Below are 22,924 nucleotides of genomic sequence, written 5' to 3'. Positions count from 1 at the left end.
TAGGCACAATGGGACATACTTTAATACCAGTGGTTTCAGAAGCTGGGGTGGGAGGATCACAAGTTAAAAACCAGCCTCATTAAATTAGCCAGGCCAAAAGAAACTGAGTCAAACCCTGTCTCTAAATTTAAAATAAATGAATAAATAAAACTCTGGGGATGTGGCTCAGTGGTTAAGTACTGTGGATTCAATCTCTAGTGGCAAAAAAAAATGTAAACAGAGAGTAGCATGTTGTTTTCAAAGAAATGTGGCTAGGGTAAAATGGGGTGCTGATCTTCAATGGATATAAAATTTCAATTGCATAAGATATACAACTTCTAGATATTTGCAGAATAATTCTGTACTTAAACTTTACAATACTATAATGTTCACTTATGTTTTCAGAGTACATATATCCTACTTAGTATTCTTACTATTGTGCAAGGGAGGAAGGAAGGAAGAAAGGGATGAAGGGAGAGAAGGATGATGGAGAGAGAGGAGGAGGCAGAAGGCAGGGAAAGGTGGACTAGCCCCATGATGCTCTTCCTACACAGTCAGGATTCCTGCTCAAAGTGGACCTGTTCTTGAATAAATATTCTGCTGTTGCTATCATAATTTTTATTGGTTTTATCTTACTACTTATTTTTCATAAGTAAATTCCAAGAAGGCAATGGACTACTGGTATGAACCCAGCACATAAATGTAACCTGCAGGTGTACTGCATTTGACCACCTCATGCACATTGAGTTTTCATTCCCATAATCACAGAAGTCCAGTGGGCCAAGGAAATATGGGAGCTATGAGAGAGTTCGGTAAAATATGACCATGTTCTAACCACAAATAAGTAAAAAAAGGGAGGGTGATGAAACCCAGGGAGGCCACACAGTAATGTCCACCAGAATTAGATTAAAATACAGAAAGAAGACAGCTTTGTCACTCAAGGTACTTCTCTGTGTTAGCCCACCTCTCCAGCTGAGGATGTGAAGGGAAAGGGAAAGCAGGGTGATCCACAGTCACTTTTCTTCCAGTTCTTTCAAACTCATTTACAAACCAGTTGGAGAAACTGTCCACAGTTTTCAAAGTGTAGTAAAAACTATTGCACTGATTCTGTGTAACATATTCACTGCTTTGGCATTAATGAAAACAACATGGATGTGCAAGCGCTACAATATGACTTACTTGTAAGTTTGCATTTAGAATTGATATGGCGATATCAATAAATGTTAGGAATATTGCTAATGATTTAAAATGCTGTAATAAGAAGGACAATTAAAAGACAGATAAAGTGTACCATGACATGTGAAGAGATCACAGAAGAAAGAAATAGATTTCTGTGGCATGCTATCAATGGCACAGGTCACCTGCTTTTAGACAGGGACTCTAAGTTTTCATTTTGCATTGGGCCTGACAAATTACACAAGTTGTCCTAACAGTACCAGTAAAAAGGAGCATATTTCACTGCAGAAGGTGCTGATTCTCTGATCTGGTAAGATAAACTAAAATATGAGCCTGAGCATAGAAGGAGGAAGAGAAGAAAGAGTAGGAGGAGAGTCTCCCAAGGTGTCCCACATGTGGATGCCTGACAAATGACATAAGAACTAAAGTAAAAGATCCTGAAAGAGTGAAAGCTGAAAAAAAAAGATGAGCAATAAAATAAAAACCTTTAACAGTAAAATATCAGTGAAAGCAACAAACTCATATGTATTTAGTGATAAAAATAATTGACTTCATAGACAAAAAGTGATGGGAACAGACAAATCTTTCATATAGAAGAGTTCAAAACAATACAGGAGAATAGCATCCCCTCCTTCATGTGGAGCTTAGCATCCTTGTCTTTTTAGGAGTGGGCAGACTCAGTGACTTAAATGCAACAAATAGTTAAGGAATAAGGGGAAAGTATTACATTCCCAAAGGATGAACCTGGCACAAACTACCTTGACAATGGATGGACTATAGCGCTTCAAATATTTCAGTGACCATCAGGTAACCTCATCATGCTGTGACAACAAGGCATTTCAAATCCATGCTATTCCTTCAAAAATTATTTAATCAGTTCTTTTTACAGGTAACTGACAATGACCATTTTCACATGCAGGGAACAAACCATAAGACTACGCTCTCCCTCAGTGTTGAGTGCCTACCTTTCAGTAATCAAACAGAATAATTAGTTTTAATTTGTTTATAATTAACAAATATTTATTGCACATGTTAATAGAATCAAGCATAATATTTCCAAATGCATGGTACACAGTGATTGTATCTAATTATCTATCTTCTACTTTTATCCCTTGTCCTGCCCCAGCACCCTTCCTACTCTCAAAAAACTACTATTGGGCTTCCATATTACTTTTAAAAAATCAACTCTAGGTTGTAGGTGGCAAACACGGTAATAGAAAAATTATTTCTGCAGCCACAAACAAGCATTTGCAGAAATGAACTCTCCCCACATCTCAGAGACTATAATTGTTAACATCTGGCTGAGTCTCCCTTTATCTCATTGTACACAATCCAAAAAACAATCTCCAGCTACTGCTTTCACTATGCTGACCTTAATTTTTCCATAAATCATCCAATTGTCTTCAGTTCTCACCACATGAGAACAGGGGCTCCACTGAGATCATCAGAAACCACTAGGGCACTACATCTCAAGGTCCCTCCTTTGTCACCCTGTAGTTCACTTTTTAGTGGTTTTTAGAACAAGAGGTTCTGCCTTACTTTTTACAATCATCTCTTCCAGAAATCCACGTCATTACATTTCCCTGGTTTTCTATCTCCTTAACTGGATGCCCTCACTCTCTGTCTCCTTCATAGACTTCTCTTTTCCATTGCTAAATATAGGTGTGTCCCCAGCTCAGAGAAATGCTCCCTGTACTTCTATGTCTTCACCCACACCCAGGATTATGCTAAGTCTCATGGCAGTATTTTCCACATTCCCCTGCCTCCAAATATCCATTTTCTTCCCACTCCTCTCCTCTCACCTTCAGACATGTTCATGTGGATATCTAAGAGAAATCACAAACATCAACGCAAAAGCCTTCCTCAAGACTAGCCTCATGCGGTCTTTCTGCCCCATACAGGATTGGGTATCAGCAAGTACCCTAGAGTGCTTAAGTTCAGCAATCGTCCTTGGTCCTTTCACCATTACACTCACCCCAATCCATCCCCCAAACCTGCTTATTCTAAAGACAATATTATAAACATATGTGTGAGTGAGTGTGTGTGTGTGTGTGAGAGAGAGAGAGAGAGAGAGAGAGACATATATTTAAAATTATAAATATATAAGTATACAATTATATGTATATTAAATATCTATAAAATATATAATTATAAATAAATCAATCAGATTAAACCACTTTTATTCCTGTTACCAAGTTATGCCATCATGCTATATAATGCATATTCTATTGAAAATCATATCCATGAAGACAAGTTCTGCTAAACGGCCACAAATCCTCTTCATATCAAGAGACTTAAAAGCTGCTTTTGCCAAAAAGCACCGATTAGTCTCTGATGCCTACAGATGCTCAATGGACAACCACAAATGAGATGACACTTGACATCTCTGAAATATATTTATTCTATTTATTGGCTTATAATAATCACAGCATAGAAAAGAGAAAGAAATATCTGCAATATTAGTAAGGACTCCTGAAACATCCCAGGCACAACAGGAGTAGGAAGAGGCCATGACTGAATTGAAACTCTTACCCCACTTCTGAATAAAATTTTGAAAAAAAAATGTATATAAATATATATGTTCACACACACACACACGCACGCACGCACGCACGCACACTGGATGGTGAGTGTAATCCTCCCTTCCATAGCTGGATGATTAATTTCATACATACAATTAATGAAGATTTGTATGAAAAAATTAAAAAGCTGCTTGTAAAACAAGTACTGGAGGGCTTTCTAAAATTATTAGTAACCAAGTCAGCCAATGAGTAGGCAGATACTCTGGTGGATGCCAGAAAAAAGTCAAAAGTATAGTTCGGGTGCCATCTAGTGTCTAATAAGGAGTTAGCACTTCTAACAATGAAAGTACCCACGTTAAGCAGAACCCTAAGTACAAGTAGAGATGAGACAGGAATTGTTGAAACCTAAATAAGGGGTGGGGAAATTCAACTGGAGAAGCAAGAAATGGAAGGCTTCCTAAGGAGGCCTTTATCTCACAGGTAGAAAAGGATTGGGGCAGGTAAATGACATGGCGAGGGGTGTCTTAGAATAATTGAGAAGGTAAAACATTCATGGATGGTAACCTTACATCAGATGCCTAAAAGAGGTCAGGACTCCATGTTTCCTTAGTGCTTGAATTCTTGGGTCAGACCAGGGGAATGGTAGTCCCCACAAGAATAGGAGTAGAGGTTCCTTGCTGTTTTGTTGATGCCTATGTCCTCTTTGCCTAGAACAAAGCCTGGTGTTAATAGTTTTATTTTAAAATGCAAGGGGTTCTGTTTCCAAATAAGGGTTGTGGTTATGCCTAGAGGTAGAGTGTTCACCTATTATGCATGAGGCACTGGGTTCAAGCCTCACCACCACATAAAAATAAAATAAATGTATTGTGTTCATCTACAACTAAAAAATAAATGTTTAAAAGAAAAAAAACCTAAATGATAACACTGTCAAAAACAGATCCCCTGCCCCATCCATGCCAAACTGCCTTTTAGAGAATCACGAAGCTGGGGCTTGGCCTTCCTCCAGTGTCCTACTTTACAGATGTAGGGAGTTTCCCAAAGTCGCTTCTGGAAAGGGTCGAGGCCTCCTCCCCCATCAATCTTTTTTTCATTGCCCAGGTGCTAGGAAACCCCTACCTGTGAGCCAGTGGAGTGGACTGTGCAATCCAGACCAGGCTCCAGCAAGTGGTGGCTGCATCACAGGCTTACCCTCTGGGGACCTCCAGGTCTCAGTATGTACACAGCAGGCACCAAGAGAAGTCTCTGTGAACATTCTGGAAAAAATGCTGTTCTCCCAAAACAAAGTGTCTCAGGCAATATCACCAGGAATCCTTCCAGAAACCCCATGGAACCCAACCAACCTGAAAATATGGAAAGTGCACAGCATCCCGTGAGAGGGAGGAGCCAAGAGAGGCTGTGCTGTGGCTTTTTCAGCCTCCCTCCATTGCCTCAGTATGTAGGTGGGAAAACTGAGGCCCCCTGTGGAGCAGACCCTGAGGTCACATTTCTATCTCAGAGCACAAAGACCCTTCTTCCTCACTGGGTCAACAGTGACTCCTGACAGAATTAACGGATGCCTCTCCCGACTCCCTTGGCCTCCTGTGGACGCACCCACCATGCCCTCTGCTCCCGCGCCACTGCACCTCCTGGTTCCTAGGCTTCACATAAGGGGTCCTGAGTGGGCTGCCTCCCACGTGCTTCCCCTGTCTTCTCGGCCCACTGTTCTTATGGGTTGGGCTCCACTCACTCAGCCTGACTCTGCCTCATCAGCTCTGCCAAACAATTAAGCCCCACTAGGTCCTCTCCACTTTTTTTCATAGGCTCCACCCAGCATCTGGCCTCTTACCTGCACTGTTCTGCAGAGCCACGCCCACTCTACCTATTTGATCCTCTGCATTCTGTCCACGTGGCTCATCCTCCGCTGACCTATTTAACTCTCTGGGATTGCAGGTTTTTTCCTCTAGCTGTGGAACCTTTGCTGTCTGGCTTGGCTCAATTCCACCAACATCCACTAGCATACCAAATGGCTCTGATTTTCTTCCTTAGCTATGCTTTTCCATCAAGTTCACTCCCACACCAGCCACCTGGGTCACCTGGCCTTTCCACTGCTCCTCGAAAACTTCACCTGAAATGAATGAAAGGAATCTTGCAGAGATGCCAATGATTGTGACACCACTGAGTCTAAGGGACAATTACATTTGGGCTCTGGTCACGTTTGGACCCCACATCTCCAATGGTTGACCTTGAACCACTTTGCTAACCTGAGTCAGACTATCTCCATTTACAAAATTTAGCTGATGATAATACTTTATTTGCATAAATGTGAGCATGTTTTCAGCACTGTCTGTGTATTATGGATGCAGAAGAGACACTGGCAAGCAACTAGCAAGGTCCCTGCCCTTTATGTGGAAGAGCCCAGCCAGAATTTAAAAAGCATGTTTGCAAAGGACATGGCCTTCTGCTTTTCTTTAGCTCTGTGGCCTTCAGCACCTTCTCTTACCCTTTCAGCCCAGGACGGGCACAGGTACTTGGCAAACAAGAGTCATCTGTGCTCTCTTCTCCAGCCAGCCTGGGGCATGTCAGAATGAGGTGTCTGATCATGGCCATCTTTCTCAAGGTTCAGTCTCAGAAGAAAAAGCCTCTTTGTAATGACTTATGTATAACTATGGTTTATTCTGACAGCCTGACTCAGTGCTGTAGAGACAGGGCAGCAGTTGGGGACTTGGGTTTCAAGCTGCAGAAACTGAACTGGGTGCTTTCAAAAATGCACCAGATGACACTGGGGAGGTCAAGGGAACCTGATGGCAAAGTTCAATAAAACTAGGGGCTGGGTTTTGCCAGGTGATCTCAGTGCCCCAAACCCCTATATAGTCCTTCCTGGAGCCTGCTGCTATATGAGCACACTGTAAGTCTTTCTGCTGTCACTTTGTCGCTGCTCAGATTCTAAATCTTCAGAGAAGGGGTCCGGTTGGCTGGGTATAGGTACTGGCTGGGAATATGAATTCTTGACATTCAACTAGGTATTGAAGGATGAGTAGAAATTTGCTAAAGAGCAAAGGAAAGGACATTTTAGGTAAGAACACCATTTGTGACCTCATAAAGAAATTTGTGTCCTCTCAGAATCACAAAACCACACTATGCCAGATGCTTTTCTCATCCTGTCATTCCCCCAACCTTTCAAAAATAGTGCCGTATGTTGGGAAACTGATTGCATTGTTTTATGAAAATGCTACAGGCTCTTATAAAGAATTCAAAGTATACAGAAGGATACTGCAAAACTGAGCAAGGGGTGGGAATCTTGCCAAAACCAAGTGCCTCAAACACCAGAATTAACATTAGGCAGTATCATTTTCTAGGCCTTTCTAGTCACATAGATTGGAGGGTGAATAAAAGGGGGGGGATGGGTAGAAAGAAAGAAAAAACTTTTATTAAAATAAGATTAAATGTGGGCTGGCTTTGTGGCTCAATGGGAAAATACTTGCCTAGCACATGCGAGGTGCTGGGTTATATTATCAATACCACATAGAAATAAAGAAATAGTCCAGCCCTGGGGGGCTCAGGGCCAGGGTCTATACCCGTACAGCCTCACTTAGCTGGCCCTCACTCTGGATACCAGTGGGAAGAACCTGACAGAGCAGAACAACTACAGCAGCATTCCTCACGAGGGGAAGCACACGCAGCTGTATGAGCGGTCCTCGCCCATCAATCCAGCCCAGAGTGGCAGCCCCAATCACGTGGATTCCACCTACTTCCCTGGCTCTTCTACATCATCATCGTCAGACAACGACGAGGGTAATGCAAAGGTAGAAGGTTCCCCCACTGCCTTTTCAGGAAGCCAGCTAGTAGAAGGCTAAGGGAGCCAGATAGGCACAGTCCAGCCAATCCCCTGCCTCCTGTCGATGCCCACCAGGAACCACATGGACATCACCACACCTCCCCTGCCCCCCCTCTGTCACACCTGAGGTGCTAAGAGTGGCAGAGCACAGGCACAAGAAGGGGCTTACATCTTGTTTTATTTCTTTATTTTTTATACTAAAAATAAAGAAATAAAACATCTTCCACATCCTGATGAAGGGTGAAATCAAAATTGCTGTTTCTATTGAAGATGAAGCCAACAAAGACCTGCTTCTGGCCGCCATGCTCTATAGGCCAGTCCGTCAGTATGTTTAGAGAGTCCTGTTTAGTTTGGCAGAAAGCAGAAAGAAAACAGAGAGACTTGCTTTTAGGGGGAAAAAAAAAAAAAAGACTTCCACCAGAATTCTCACCAGTGATCATGAAGGAATGGGCAGCTTACAAGGGGACATCTCCTCCAACCCGTCTCAGGGCAAGGGCAGAGGCTTGGCAGGAGTCTTGGCTTTGGGCCCTATGAGGAAAGGGTCGCAACAGGCCCTTCGGTGCCTTCTGGACGGCGGCAGCATCGGGACACTGTGGAGACTTCTCAGGCAGTGACAGCAGCAGGACTAGGAAGTCCCAGGGCAGAGTCCAGCCTATTCCTTCTCAGGGAGAGAAACTAGAAATCGCTGGCACTCTGGTGCCCACTGGGTGGGAAGCAGGCAGGGCATGGGGGCCGAGGGCCTTTCCCATTGCAAGTGGTCTCTGTGGGAGGACCAGCAAGAGGGCGTCCAAGAGGAGTTCTTTCCACCCCAGGGATGCGGAGGTTTGGTAGAGGTGGAAGGCACTATGCCCGAGGTCACAAAAGCCAGGGAGCAATTCAGGGCAGACCTCCTTATGCTGCTTCAGCGGAAGAAGTGGCCAAAGAGCTGAAGTCAAAATCCGGGGAACCAAACTCCTCTGCCGTCTTCACACGGGTTCCTGGCTGAAAACAGAGTGATGGCCTAGGAGAAGCCAGTGCCCCAGATGAATGGGAGTGCAGTGGACAACAGGGCCCCCAGCCATTCTGAGAGTGCCTTGAACAATGACTAAAATGTGCAATACAAATCCTCATTAAATGCACTAAGTACAGACAGCGCCTGCCGCAGTGAGGCTGCTCTGGAGTCCGCTGTCCTAAATAAAGAAGAGTCAACTTATTCTTTATAGAGAGTAAAGATTTAGGAATATCTGCAGAGAAAGAGAGCCTGCAGTTATGTACATTTTGTATTTTAGCATAAAAGAAAAATGAGGACTTTGGAAATTCAGATCCCTCTTTGATTTCAGAGATTTAAACAACACATTTTGTGTCTTAACCAGTTTTAATCAAAATGCTACAATAAAACAAAAAAGAGAGAACAAAAATGAAGAGCATTTGACTCCCCCATTTAAAATGAAGTACACACAATGTTTAAACTGGTTATGACAAAAGCCTATAGTTGTATTTCTTGAACTATAAAGAAAACAAATTTTGGCAGTCTTTATATATAGCTTAAAATATAATTTTTAGCATTTGGCACCATATGTATGCCATTATATTTGATTTTGCATTACTGTTTCACAATGAAGCTTTGTTTAAGGCTTTGATTTTCATGATTATGAAAGAAATAAGACACAACCACAGTTTTTCTTTCTTACTTAAATTTTATCATTGTTGATGTGGTTCTTTTGTGTTTAAAAAAAAGTGCAACTATGGAAACTAAAAAATTATAAAGTAATATTGCCATTCTGCTGATTTTAAATACACAGTACATCATAATACTTTACAAGCAAGTTAAATGGAGATAAAGTGTTGAGGGCCACAGCCGAGTCAGGATGATGCATGGCATTTTGCCAGAAGTAGTGGTTGAGAGGTGACGCCAGCGAGCCATTGAGATGATGATGGTTAAGTTAAGCTGTGTATTGAGTTGTATATAGACCTTTGCTGTCCAGCAATAGGGCGGCTCTTGCTGCCTCCGGTGCCTGCTACTTTGGAGTTCCTGTTGAGTTCTTGCGGGGTTTCAAGAGAGTGCGTGCGGAGCCTGGTGGAGGGGGAGAGTGTTCCCGGGGAGCATGTGTGGAGTGTGCTGATGGAGTTCGGGAATAAAGAGTTGCTGTTTGAACCTACAAGTGGCGGCTCGTTATTTGTGCCCAGCCAGACTGCGGCATTTGGTGGCCCATGTGGGGAACACCTGAAGCTTGGGGGTAAGTGAAATTGCTCACCCCTGAAGGAGAGCGAAAGAATGGGTGACCATTTCAAAAAACAATGTGTTTTTGTTTTGATTTGTTTTGTTTTTATTTCAAGTTGCCTGTCCCTAGAACTTTCTCAGGCAAACTGGGGAAAATGATTGGCTCAGGGTTTGAAGTTGTTCGGACCTGAGGAAGAGATAGAAGTAAACCATGGATACACATATCAAGAAAATAGAAAAACTGATACAATGAATTTTTGTTTTTTCCATTTTTGTTTCATTCTGTTTCGGTTTTGTTTTGTGTTATCTTGTTGGGTTGCATTATCTTTATAGTAGATCAGAAATTAGTAAAAAACAAACTGAAAGAGTGTTAAGTAAATTGTGCTCTAGATTTCAGAACAGTGAAGCAGCTAAAAGAGGCTGTAACAACCTATGGCCCTCAAGCACCCTTCACCATAAGCATGGTCGAATCCATTACCAACTTGGACATAATGCCAGAAGATTGGACTAGCATGTGTAAAGCTGTGCTAAATGGAGGTCAATACCTGTTATGGAAGGTTGCCAATCAGGAATTTTGCACGGAGACGGCTAGGAGAAAGACAGCAGCCGGTTATCCTCAGAGAAATCTAGATATATTGTTAGGAAAGGGACCTTATGATGATCAGCAGCAACAAATTAGATATGATCCTGCTATATACTCACAAATTGCTGTAGATGCAGTAAGGGCATGGAAGACTTTACAAGGACATGGAGATTTACAAGATCAATTATCTAAGGTAATACAAGGAGCTAATGAACCTTACACTGAAATTGTAGATAGGCTTATTCAAACAGCTACCAGAGTTTTGGGGGATACAGAACAAGCAATGCCATTAATAAAACAACTGGCTTATGAGCAAGCAAATAAATGGTGCAGGGAGGTCATTAGACCATGAAAACATGAAGATTTAAACACATATATTAAATTATGTAGAGACATTAATGAACAAGGGCAAGTCTAGGCAGCTGCAGTACAGCAGGCTTTGAATGCCAGGCCAAAAACATGTTACAATTGTGAACAAACAGGACATTTTAAAAGGAATTGCCCCATAGGAGGAGGGTTTAACAAAACTAGGTATCAAAGGGGTAGAATACCGGGTATTTGCCCACTATGCCATAAAGGGAGACATTGGGCTAATGAATGCCATTCTCAAACCACCATAGAGGGTGCTCTGTTATCAAAAAACAGACAAGGACCAGGCGTTTACCCATGATATCATGGAGAAAGGCATCGGGCTCCATTGCCAAAAAACGGACAGGGGGGCCTAATGCTCCGGGGCCCATGACCACAAATATACGGGGCACTAGAGGAACCCAGCAACACCATCAGGGTAGTGCCCAGGACACATTATCCATTAGATCTCTCATCAGACAAACCAGAGGGAACGCAGGGTTGGACATATGCGCCTCCGCCAGAACAGTACTAACTCCAGAGATGGGAGTTCAAATCATTCCCACAGGGGTAAAAGGACCTCTTCCCCAAGGAACAGTAGGCTTATTATTGGGACGCAGTTCTTCTACTCTAAAAGGACTTATGATAAGTCCTGGGGTAATTGATCTCGATTATGAAGGTGAAATAAAAATTATAGCCAGTTCTCCAAGGGGTATATCAGTAATTTCACCAGGAGATAGAATAGCACAGTTATTAATAATACCCAACCTACATGATAAATTTTCCAGTAGTACTATAGAAATAGGTTCCAGGGGATTAGGCTCCACAGGTGTAGATTGAGCTATTCTGTCTTTAAATTTAGATTCTCGCCCCATGCTAAAATTAAATATTCAAGGACATAAATTTAATGGGATACTGGACACAGGTGCAGACCTTAGCATCATCTCTCGTCAAGAATGGCCAAAACATTGGCCATTACAACAGGCCACTCAAACGCTTTGAGGCCTAGGAGTGGTGACTAATCCTCCTTGTAGAAGTGCAATGGTATTAGATTGGAAGGATCCTGAAGGATGTGAAGGAACTATACAGCCATATGTATTGGATCATCTTCCTATAAATTTATGGGGACGAGATGTCCTAGATCAATTAGGTTTGACATTAAGAAATAACATCAATCCAAATGTGCCCACTATTATGGCTAGACAAAGTTTTAGGAAAGAAAAAAGATTAGGAGAACAAGAACAAGGTATAGCAGCACCAATAAAAATACATCAAGGAACAGACAGACATGGATTGGGTTTTCAGAAGGGGTCACTGAGACAATAAAAATTACTTGGAAATCAGAAAGACCAGTATGGGTTCCTCAGTGGCCCCTGACTAAAGAAAAGATACAAGCAGCCCATGACCTGGTCAAACAACAATTAGCGGAGGGACATATACAACCTTCCGTATCTCCCCATAATACTCCCATTTTTATCATCAAAAAGAAATCTGGTAAATGGAGATTATTGCAAGATTTAAAAGCCATTAATCATGAGATGGTTATTATGGGACCTGCTCAATCGGGGATTCCTCAATTGTCTGCTTTGCCAAAAACCTGGTATGTTTTAGCTATAGATATTAAAGATTTTTTTTTCAATTCCAATTCATCCTAAGGATAGTCCACGTTTTGCATTTACTATCCCTGCACTAAATCATGAAGGTCCTGATCAGAGATATGAATGGAAATTACTCCCTCAAGGGATGGCTAACAGCCCAACTATGTGTCAAATTTATGTTAACAAAGCAATCCAGCCACTTAGAAATCAAAATCCTGAACTACAAATATTTTACTATATGGATGATGTATTATTAGCACACAAAGATAAAAACACATTGCTAGAATGTTATGCCACACTTACAAACTTATTAAAAAATTATAATCTAGAGATAGCAATAGATAAAGTACAATTAAATTTTCCAATTAATTATTTAGGAGTTCTATTATCCTCAACCATGGTCCGTCCACCAAAAACTCAAATACGAGTAGATCAACTCAAATCACTTAATGACTTTCAAAAGTTATTAGGAGACATAAATTGGGTAAGGCCTTATCTAGGCATACCAACAGGAGAGTTGGGACCTTTATTTGATATCCTAAAAGGTCCATCAGATCCAAATTCACCCCTAATGTTAACGCCTGAAGCAAGAAAGGCATTAAAAATTATTGAAACATATATGGAAAATATGCATTTGGATAGAATTGATATAAGTTTGCCTTTATTATTTATTGTACTACCAACAAAAAATATTCCTACAGGAGTATTTTGTCAAGAAGGTCCATTACTGTGGATACATTTATCTTATTCTCCTAACACTATTCTTACTAGGTATCCTGAGGCTGTAGGACAATTAATACTCAAAGGAATAAAAGCAGCAAAGGGAGTGTTTGGAATTTCTCCCAATAAAATTATTACTCCATATACTATGGATCAAATTGATGAGTTAGCTAATGAGTTAAATACTTGGGCAATAATCATGTGTAAATCTAATGTTTCATTTGATAACCACTTACCATCTAATCCTTTGCTGTCTTTTTGGTCTTCGCATCCTGTAGTTTTTCCAAAAATGACAAGAAAAACCCCTATCATGAATGCTCCAAATGTATTCACTGATGGGTCAAATAATGGTACAGCAGCAGTAGTTATACCTGATCAAACTTTTACATTTTTAGTACCCAAGCAATCAGCTCAAAAGGTAGAGCTTAATGCAGTATTACAAGCTTTTATGATGTTTAAAGATTCTGTATTTAATTTATTTTCCGATAGTCAGTATATAGTTAATGCTATAGTATCCCTTGAAGATGCTGGTAGGATTTCCCCTTCCTCTACTGTTTTCTCTTTGATTTCCACTATATAAAGTCTAATCTGGGACAGAAAAGATCCATTCTTTATAGGACATATCAGGGCACATACAGGATTGCCTGGAGCCCTTATTTTGGGCAATGATTTAGCAGATAAAACTACACATGACATACATAATGTCTCTACACTAGAAGAAGCTACAAATTTTCATAAAAGGTTCCATGTCAATGCTAATACTTTACAAAAGCATTTTAAAATAACTAAGGAACAAGCTAGACAAATAATAAAACAATGTCAAAATTGGGTGACCTTTTTACCACAAGTTAATCTTGGAGTCAATCCTAGAGGACTGATACCTAACCATATTTGGCAGATGGACGTCACACACTTGCCAGACTTTGGAAAATTAAAATATTTGCATGTTATAGTTGATACTTCTTCCAGATTTTTGATGGGCTCCCTTCATGCTGGAGAAAAATCTAAAGATATTATAGCTCATTGCTTACAAAATTTTGCCACTGTGGGCATTCCAAAACAGTTAAAAACAGATAATGGTCCTGGCTATACTTCTACCTCTTTTAAACAATTTTGCTCATCATTTGGCATTACTCATATAACAGGAATCCCAGACAATCCACAGGGACAAGGCATAGTTGAAAGAGCTCATCTAACTATTAAAATGTACTTATTAAAGCAAAAAGAAGGAATTGGGAAGGGGTATATATCCCCCAAAGATAAACTTAAAATAATCCTTTTTACTCTAAACTTTTAAAATTTGGATTCTTCAGGGCTTAGTGCTGTGGAAAGGCATATGTGCCCCAAAAATGTACATAAGCCCAAGGTACTTTGGAAGGATATTCTAACAGGACAATGGAAAGGTCCTGACCCAGTGATTGTCTGGAGTCGGGGGTCTGTTTGTGTGTTTCCACAGGGAGAACAGCAGCCAATTTGGATTCCAGAGAGATTAACTAAAGTGATTTCTACAGACCAAAAAGAAGATGACTTGGCTCAAATCCATAACAGCTGATATCCTTATATCTGCAACAGTGGTTCTCCCACACCTGGAGGCTAATGAATAATGAACACTATTAAGGCTTATTTCAAATGTAAAAAAAAAAAATAACCTTGGGGCTTGCTTGTGGGAATACCTTCAGACCCATTATGCAAGTTACAGGAAGAAGGATGGAATATCATAAGAAGAGTCAAACCTAGGTGGTAACCAAGATGCTTTTTTTCAATATCTATTTTATTATTGCCCTTTCTCACATCATGAAGTTCTATTTTATTTTTTGAGCTCATACAGACCTAGGTTAATGTTTTTCTGATCAGTTCTGTTTTTTGACTGTGGAGTTTTTAAACATTGCAATGGAGATTTCACCTGTGAAAAGCTACAAGGCCTTTACTATTATGTTATGTGTTGTATGTATTGTATTATGTGTGCACACTTGTATTTTGTGTTGTATGTCTGTATGTGCGTATGTCCATATATCATATATGAGGAGCGCTCATGAAAAAATGGATCCAAATATTTTTATTATTCATGTGATTTAAATGGTTTAATTTAAATTGGGTAAACTGCTGTTGAGCATTGTTTTAAAATGTGAACAAAAAAAGGAGATTAACAGATCTATTTGTTTACTTTCACCTTTTCTTTTCATTATATTTAATAATTCTGTTCAGGATAATGTAAATTGTTCAGAAAATTGTTTTCTTAGTGCCTGTTGGTATTTTACATAATTTTTTTTTTAGCCATCATTGCCAGAATTCCTATCTTCATCCCAGTGCCGGTGAAGACAAAGATAAAACCAAACTACAGCTTCTGCGATAGCTATCACAACAAATTGTATAAACTGATGCATCAATGAATAATGTAACTCAACAAGTGATGCTCGATCAAGGAGTTGATTTACTTTGGGAGGAAATGGACATATTAATGGATTCCTCTGCTTTGAACTGCTTGCAGAACTTGCCTGGACTATGTATCACTTGTATGCATTGTGAACTATCTGTTGGTGCAGCAAATTGTGGTAGTGCTGGGGTATCTTTGCTGATGGTGTCATCGGTGGCACAATTTTTCCAAAAAGAGCCGTCAATTGGCTTGGTGTTGTGGCATTTTGCATCCTCCTCCCTTCTGCTAGCAAAGGCCAAATTTAGGGGCCAACAGAGGTGAGGCAAAGAACCTCACCTACACACACACACTGGTATTTGGGGGCCAGCAGAGGTGAGGCAAAGAACCTCACCCCCCACTGGTATTTGGGGGCCAACAGAGGTGAGACAAAGAACCTCAATCCCCCACACACTGGTGCAAAGGCCTATCCACAAGTATGGCTGTATGCTGGACCGGTAGTCAATGACGAGTATGATCCAATTGCAATGGTACCAACCTAAGACAGGAGGCTGATGCCTGAAGGTCAGCTCATCTGATGACGGGTAAGGACTATATGTAGTATTGGACAACCTAAGACAGGCACGGTCCCTAAGCCACATGCTTGTTGTTTAATTAAACAGAAGGGAGGAGATGTTGAGGGCCACAGCCAAGTTCGGATGATGCATGGCATTTTGCCAGAAGGGAGTGGTTGAGAGGTGATGCCTGTGAGCCATTGAGATGATGATGGTTAAGTTAAGCTGTGTATTGAGTTGTATATAGACCTTTGCTGTCTGGCAATAGGGTGGCTCTTGCTGCCTTGGGCACCCACTACTTTGGAGTTCCCAACTGTGCCACACCAGATGCTGTGGTGCAGCTGAGCACCTCTGGGCTGGGCTCATTTGCCGCACAGGTGCTGTTGCAGGAATACTGGTACAAGCAGCAGCATCACTTCTTTGCAGATTTCCTCCAGACCCAACTTTGCAACATGGACTCAGAGCACCATGCCATCTTCACAGAGGTGACTGCTTCCACAGCCTTTCCCTCTTCTCTTTTACCCAAGAGCCCTGATTCCTGGGGCCAGGCGGTCTCGACTCTGTTCAAGCCAGTGTGCAGTCTGGGAAATGGGTGTGTCCCCTCCATGTTAGGCACAAGGAAGATAAGTTCAGTTAGGCTTCTCTTGCCTGTTTGTGAACAGAGCTCATTCTGAGAGCAGCACTGAGCACAATGTTCACTTCCCCAGAGTGCTAGTGGGCCCCAGGTGTAAGTGAATTGGCCTGCTTCTCATCCTTGGACGACATAAGAGTAATGGATGAGGATGCCTTCCAAGCAGGTGCCCTTAGTGTCACAGGCAAAAGCTGTACAGCCAGGTAGGGGCACCAATCACAGGTGGTGTTAGCACAAAAGAACCTGGCTGGTTGCAAACTTTGCAGATCAGATCACCTCTTTATTCTGGAATAAAGTTTCATGCAGGAACCGGGCAATGCCTCTGATGGATCCACTCTCCTGGTGGAAAATGAGCCTCCAGCCAAAGAGGAAGCTTGTGCTTATATAGGTTATAATGAGAGGTAACCTAATTATTGCCAGAATGTGCCTAATGGAGGGTCCAGGGTTTGCAGTCAGTGGACCGGATGGAGGGTTGGATGTGAGTGGTCAGTATTTATCTCTTTCCCTCTGTGGTCTCATTGTACTATCCCTGAGGAAAGACTTATTTTGGGCAGGGTCAGTACTTTGGCCTCTTCCCAGAGACTACCAGTCTAGGCTTGGATGAATATATTCTCCCCAGGGCTTGTCTTGTCACTGGGAAAGAATGTATTGGGAACATATCAGTGCTATCAATGTATGGCTTTCTTTTTTATTCCCTTTTCCCAGGCCACACTATTTTGAGGTTTTTAATTTTCCATATCCAACAGGCAGTTCTTCTTAAGAGAGGCCCCTTGGGCTAGATGTGAGGGCTAGCTGGATAGGCATCAGAGCAGAGGGCTTCATGGGGCACAGGTGTTGAGTCTGAATCTGAATCTGTGCAGGAGACCAGAAGGGGACCACTGACAGAGTGTGAAGTTCAGGCTGTGAGTGCTGGGTTGTGGGGATGGCATACGTGGAGAGACATGTGGAGGGCCTTGTCATCAGCCTTGAGCTTGGTCTTGCTTGCACAGAGAGGACCAATGGAGGACAGTGTATGTGGACATTCCCCACTGCACGGGCAGTAGAAAGATAGTGGAGCAAGAGACTGACATTGAGAGGATAGACCTGTCAGGAAGCTGCTGACATGGTGCAAACTGCAAATGGTTACAGGCAGTATGGCTGGGCAGACTACTGACTCCATGGAGGGTGTCAGGAGGTGGAGGACAGCCTTTCTGAGCTCACTGCAACTTTGTGCAATCATTAGGGAGACCCCAGCAATGGGTTTGGGGTCCAGTGGTGACATCTGTTTGGGATAGGTCTGGATGTCTGCTGTGTGGTCGGATGTGAGAATTGGAAGCTTGTCAGTAAGGACAAGCCCAGAGAAGTGGTCTGGAGCCAAGCGTAGTGATACAAGCCCATAATCCCAGTGACTGGGGAGATTGAGGCAGGAGGACTGAGAGTTTAAAGCCAGACTCAGCAACTTATGAAGGCCTTAAGTAACTTAGTGAGACCCTGTCTCAAAATAAAAGTTAAAAGGACTGGGGATGTCGCTCAGTGGTTACACACCTCTGCATTCAGTCCCTGGTGAAGAAGAAGAAGAAGAAGAAGAAGAAGGAGGAGGAGGAGGAGGAGGAGGAGGAGGAGGAGGAGGAGGAGGAGGAGGAGGAGGGGAAAGAAGAAAGAAGAAATAAGATGATGATGATGATTTCTGGAGACCTGAGATCCTACATATCCTACATGCCTGGAACATCTGTGTTTGCACTGTGGGATGTGGTCCATAGCAGAGAATGGAGAACTCCTGAGGGGAGGGAGAGTTGCCAGTGGCTAACTATATCTGATAGCATAAAGCCATATTATGAGAAGAAATGGCATTTGTGCTGAGTCTTAAAGGATCAGCAGGCTCTCAGGTAGAAACCAAAGCAGGAAGACAGACATTGGCATCTCAGAAGGAGTCTGAGGCATCTTCAGATCAGGGCAAGTCTTCTCTCTGCCATCTGATGACCCTGGAGGTTCTGCTTACCTCAGCCACTCTATGTAAAGCTGTCCAAGTGCCCACTAACCCTGAGTACTAATTAGTGCTCGTGCCCTTGCTTGTGTAACCATGTTGCAGGTCACCACCTTCTCCAGACTGCTAAAAAGCCATGACTTCAGGTGCAGAGGTGAAGGGCTTGGCCCTGAAGCCTGTGAACCTGTCACTGCAGCAGTTCAACACTGAGTACTCATTCCTCAAATAAGTCCGGTGAGGTGCCCTGCCTGTCCATCACCCTCAGCCCCCAACCTGGGTGCATGGTGTCACATCCTGGGGCATGGTAACCACTTGTAAGGAACTCTGAGCACTGCGAGAGGGTCAGCTCAACCTCCTGGTATGCCCCTCTGGCACCAGTTGTAAGTGGCCTTCTCCACATCCATATCCATCTGTCCTGAGAATTGCATGGCCCTTTCCTTCTCCAGTGGATTACCTCCTCATCTTGTGGATGCTGGGTTCCACATGGCCTTTGTTTCCTTTCACTTTGTGGAATGTTGTTATCCACATTTTGTTTCATTTGTGGGGATTGAACCCAGAGCTGCTCTACCACTGAGCCACATCCCCAGCCCTAATTTTTATTATTATTAATTTTGAGACAGGGTCTTGCTGAGTTGCTGAGACTAGCCTGGCACTTGCAGCTCTCCTACCATAGCCTCCTGAGCTGTGGCTGCCCATGTTTTAGGACAGCAGACTCAGTTGGGTGATTCCCTTTTTCTTTCAGAAGCAGCTTAATGAAGACAGTCAGATGTAAAATCCTAATTGTCCAGATGGATTTTGATGATGGTGCTCATAGCACTTGACTCATTGCATCAGCTAAATATGTTCTTATTTTCTCAGAAAAAAAACATAGGAAGCCAAAGCTACAGGACATCTGAAGAATTTCCTCTCTGAAAACAGTGAAAATAAGAAAGACTCTCCCTCCCAGCTCCTGACATGTGCTAGAGAAACTAGAGAGGAAAAGATGAAGGAAAAGGCTAATAATGGCACAGAAGTTATGAAATGCAAGAAGTGTCAATAATGGAATATTTTTAGCATTTTAGAAGAACGCGTTAAAGCTTGTGTTTGCAGTCATCTTTTTGGTCATTTTGACTGTGAATTGCACAATTAGAATGAAAGTTCAGTCTGGGGTGTAGCCTGGTGGTAGAGCACTCACCTAGCATGTCTGAGGCCCTGGGTTTGATTCCCAGCACTGCATAAAAAGAAAATCACTTATAGATTTAAGGGCAGTAAGACAATATAAATAAATTAATATTTATTGGACATTTTTGTGGTGTCTATAAATCTGATAGTTTCAGAATTAGCTATGTTCTGTTACCTCATGTAATGTAATGTACCTCATATGCCCCTTTAAAGCACTGGGAGGTGATCTTCGATCACTGGGTGTGCAAAGGGCACTATACCACACCACCCTCTCTTAAAATGGGAAGGCCAGCAAGCCCCACCCTCCAACAGGGCCCCTGATAAGTGCAGGGTAGTGGAGGGACAGATGAAGCAAATCACTGAAAAGGGAAACAGGAAGCAGGTTTATTTATTTGTTGGTTGGAACCAGGTTCACAGGGGAAAGCTTTCACTGTAATCAATCAATCAATCCCCCCTGAACTCCAAGTTCAGAAAGTTCTAGAACTTTATATCCAGTGTATAGCGGGAGGAACTCAGAGGTTCACAGCCTACAGAGGTTCCCACACAACAGGTTTTTCTTTCACAGATCTGGGCAAATTAACCACTGGGGCTGTTTCCATGGAACCCAATTAGCAACATCTCCTCTTATCTTTGAAATGTAAATATCCCCGTGAAGCTTGCTGATCTAAGGACAGAGACCTGGTAAAAAGAATCTGTCTTCCTTATCACACTCTGCAATTGTAAACACACTTTTGGCTCAAAAACCTTTACAAACTATCATGTATGTTTTGGACTGGAGAATCTACAACACTAGATAGCCCATAAATGTTGTGAAAAACTAAAGGGGTGCTTAGTGTTCATCTGCTTCAGGCCAATTTTAGTTATTGTAAGATAGAGCAACAGGAAATAGGAAGCTTAACTACATTGAACTCTTTTGCACGGATTCTTTTGCTGATAGCTTAGGATCAATTATGGTGAGGATTTCTGGAGAAGCTTGATTAAGGTTTTCAGTGGAAGAGGAGGTGCCACTATAGTAGGGATTCTGGTAAGCAGTGAGAGGTAGAAACTGAGCCTGCCAACAGGAAGCCACCCTCCTCCTCTCACAAGAAATGTGGTGGCCCCTGGCATTATGTGGACAGCCATTTCATGCCTTGGCTTTTGATCAGTTGCTTGCTTTGTTTTGCTTTTTGTTTTATCAAAAGGTATTCTGCTATCAATGAAATCAACAAAATACAAGGAACTCAGGACTGTTTCTTTGTCTATTTCATCACAAAACTGTCCCAGATGAGGAGTGGAGCATCCTATGTGGGATTCCATGGAGGTAGGGCCAAAAGATGAGTGACCATCTTTAAGTATGTCTGGGCTGCTTCTCGGGGTTCCCTGCTGCCATGTCTAGGTCAGTCACCAACCCCAGTTGTCTCTGGGCTCACCGTTTACAGCCTGGGGTTTGCTGCTGTGTCCAGCATGGCCTGGCCTCTCTCAGGAGTGCACAGGATGTGCTCCCGCTCCCACTATTCATTGTACAAAGGACTCAGAGCTCTTCCCCTTGCACACCAGCCCTAGTGCTGACATCTTGTGCCTGTTCCTCGGGGAAATGCTATCTTCAAATCAGTCCAACTCTTTTTCTGTGGAATGGTCACCAGCTGGATTATGAAATAAAATTGGTATTCTAGAAAGAGGGAAATAAGTTTAATAATTTCACAGATGGAAAGTCAACCTGTTCGCATCTTCAGCACTTTTAGTCAGGATCCATGTGGCCTTTTCACGCCAGTTAATCAGCCTTAACACCCACATTGATGGTGAGCGTGCTGATGTGATATAGTGGGTCTGATGGGTTTTGGTGTGTTCAGGGGTGTAGACTTTGAAGAACTGATCATCCCTCGGACAGTAGTATGATTAAACATCTGGACAAAGGTGTGTTCCTGCTCATGAGTGACAAGAAGAAAGCAGAAAAGACTTGAGAAGACTTGGTAGCTTTGTTCTTCACAGGGCTGTGGCGGACTCTGCACATTGATGACCTCCAGAAGTCCACAATCATGTCCTCTGATGTGACTAAGCTGCAGAGTGTCACCATCAGCCAGCTTTTTATGCCAGGAAACAGCCCTGAGAATGAGTTGTGAGGTGGCAGTCTGGGAATGTTCGGGCACAGAGGCAGGTGGAAGATGCTGACTTAGGCAGCCTCCTATGGGGCTAGAGTCAGGGCTGCCACACTTGAGTCACCTTTATGTCTCAGCACCTGCCCTCAGCAGGAACTCAGGATATGGCACTGAATGCCTGGGTCATGGTCAAGATCACCAGGGCCATGGGAAGACCAAGGAGCAGCACCCAGTGTATCAGCTGGTATGCTGTGGGTCATGTGCCATCCCTCAGCCCAGGCTGTGGGGGCACCTGACCAGTGGATTTTGTGCTGATTTGGATGACAGATGTCCTCTTGACTGGAACTGCCCCTGAAGCTTGGGACAGGAAACCCTGGCAAGATACAGATTAGGCACAGACCTGGTGCCACTCACCCCTTTCTTCTCCAAGTGTTTCCTTTCTTTCAGCGAAAGACAACCAGGAGGAGGCATTGAAGGCAGAGACCAGCAAGTCGGGGGAGATGGCCAAAGCAGAATTGGAAGAGGAAGGTCCCTAGGAGATGGAGCAGGAGGCCATGGTCCTGAGGGTAGTGATGTGAGTCCCCTGCTCTCTCGTTGGCTGCAGGTGGCTGAGCTGGAGGAGGCCAGGCAGCTGTGCCAGGGTCAGGCTGAGCCCTGCCTTCTCTCTATGCTGGAAGTGTGAGGGATTTACCAGAACAAGATCTGCCATTTCCTTCTTTATGAAGGCTCCTAATTAGTTCTTCCCCTTCCCTTGACCACTGGCCAGATCCCTGTTGTAAACCACCACCATGCCAGTGGTCGACTGGGGGTTGGACAGCACACAGGGACCAGCCGGGGGAGGTCAGTAGGTCAGCTTCACCATGGAGACTGGCCACTGTTGCTTTGTGCATGTAGACCTGAGGTCATCTTCTCCTATATGTAATGTAGCTTTTACCCACCCTAGACATGGCAGCAGCAGATGACGTGCTGTCTCCCTTGGCAGGCACAAGTTCTGGACACCACCAGACTGCTGAGGAGCTGTGTGCAAAGTGCCGTGGGGATGCTCAGGGACCAGGAGAGCAGCTCACGCACCATGAGGAGAGTCACCATCCTCCTCAGCCTCTTGAATGGGGACAGAGTGTGTAGTGGTATGAGTCATGTCCCTGCTTCTCATCCTACCCCAGAAGGCCCGTCCTGAGCAGTGGGAATCAGGTGGCTGAGTGTGGCGAACTGCCCTTCTGGGTTTCTGT

The 22,924-nt window shown here is 43.1% G+C and overlaps 1 pseudogene; it reads left to right on the top strand.

Annotated features, from left to right (window-relative positions):
• Positions 1-6,550: 6,550 nt before the first annotated feature.
• Positions 6,551-19,280, top strand: LOC114083653 (constitutive coactivator of PPAR-gamma-like protein 1; annotated as a pseudogene).
• The last annotated feature ends 3,644 nt before the right edge of the window (positions 19,281-22,924 follow it).

This window comes from Marmota flaviventris, chromosome 13 (genome assembly GCF_047511675.1).
Source record: "Marmota flaviventris isolate mMarFla1 chromosome 13, mMarFla1.hap1, whole genome shotgun sequence".
Classification (NCBI taxonomy): domain Eukaryota; kingdom Metazoa; phylum Chordata; class Mammalia; order Rodentia; family Sciuridae; genus Marmota; species Marmota flaviventris.
The sequence above is the reverse complement of the archived record's forward strand: the minus strand, read 5'-3'. Positions and strand labels throughout refer to the sequence as shown.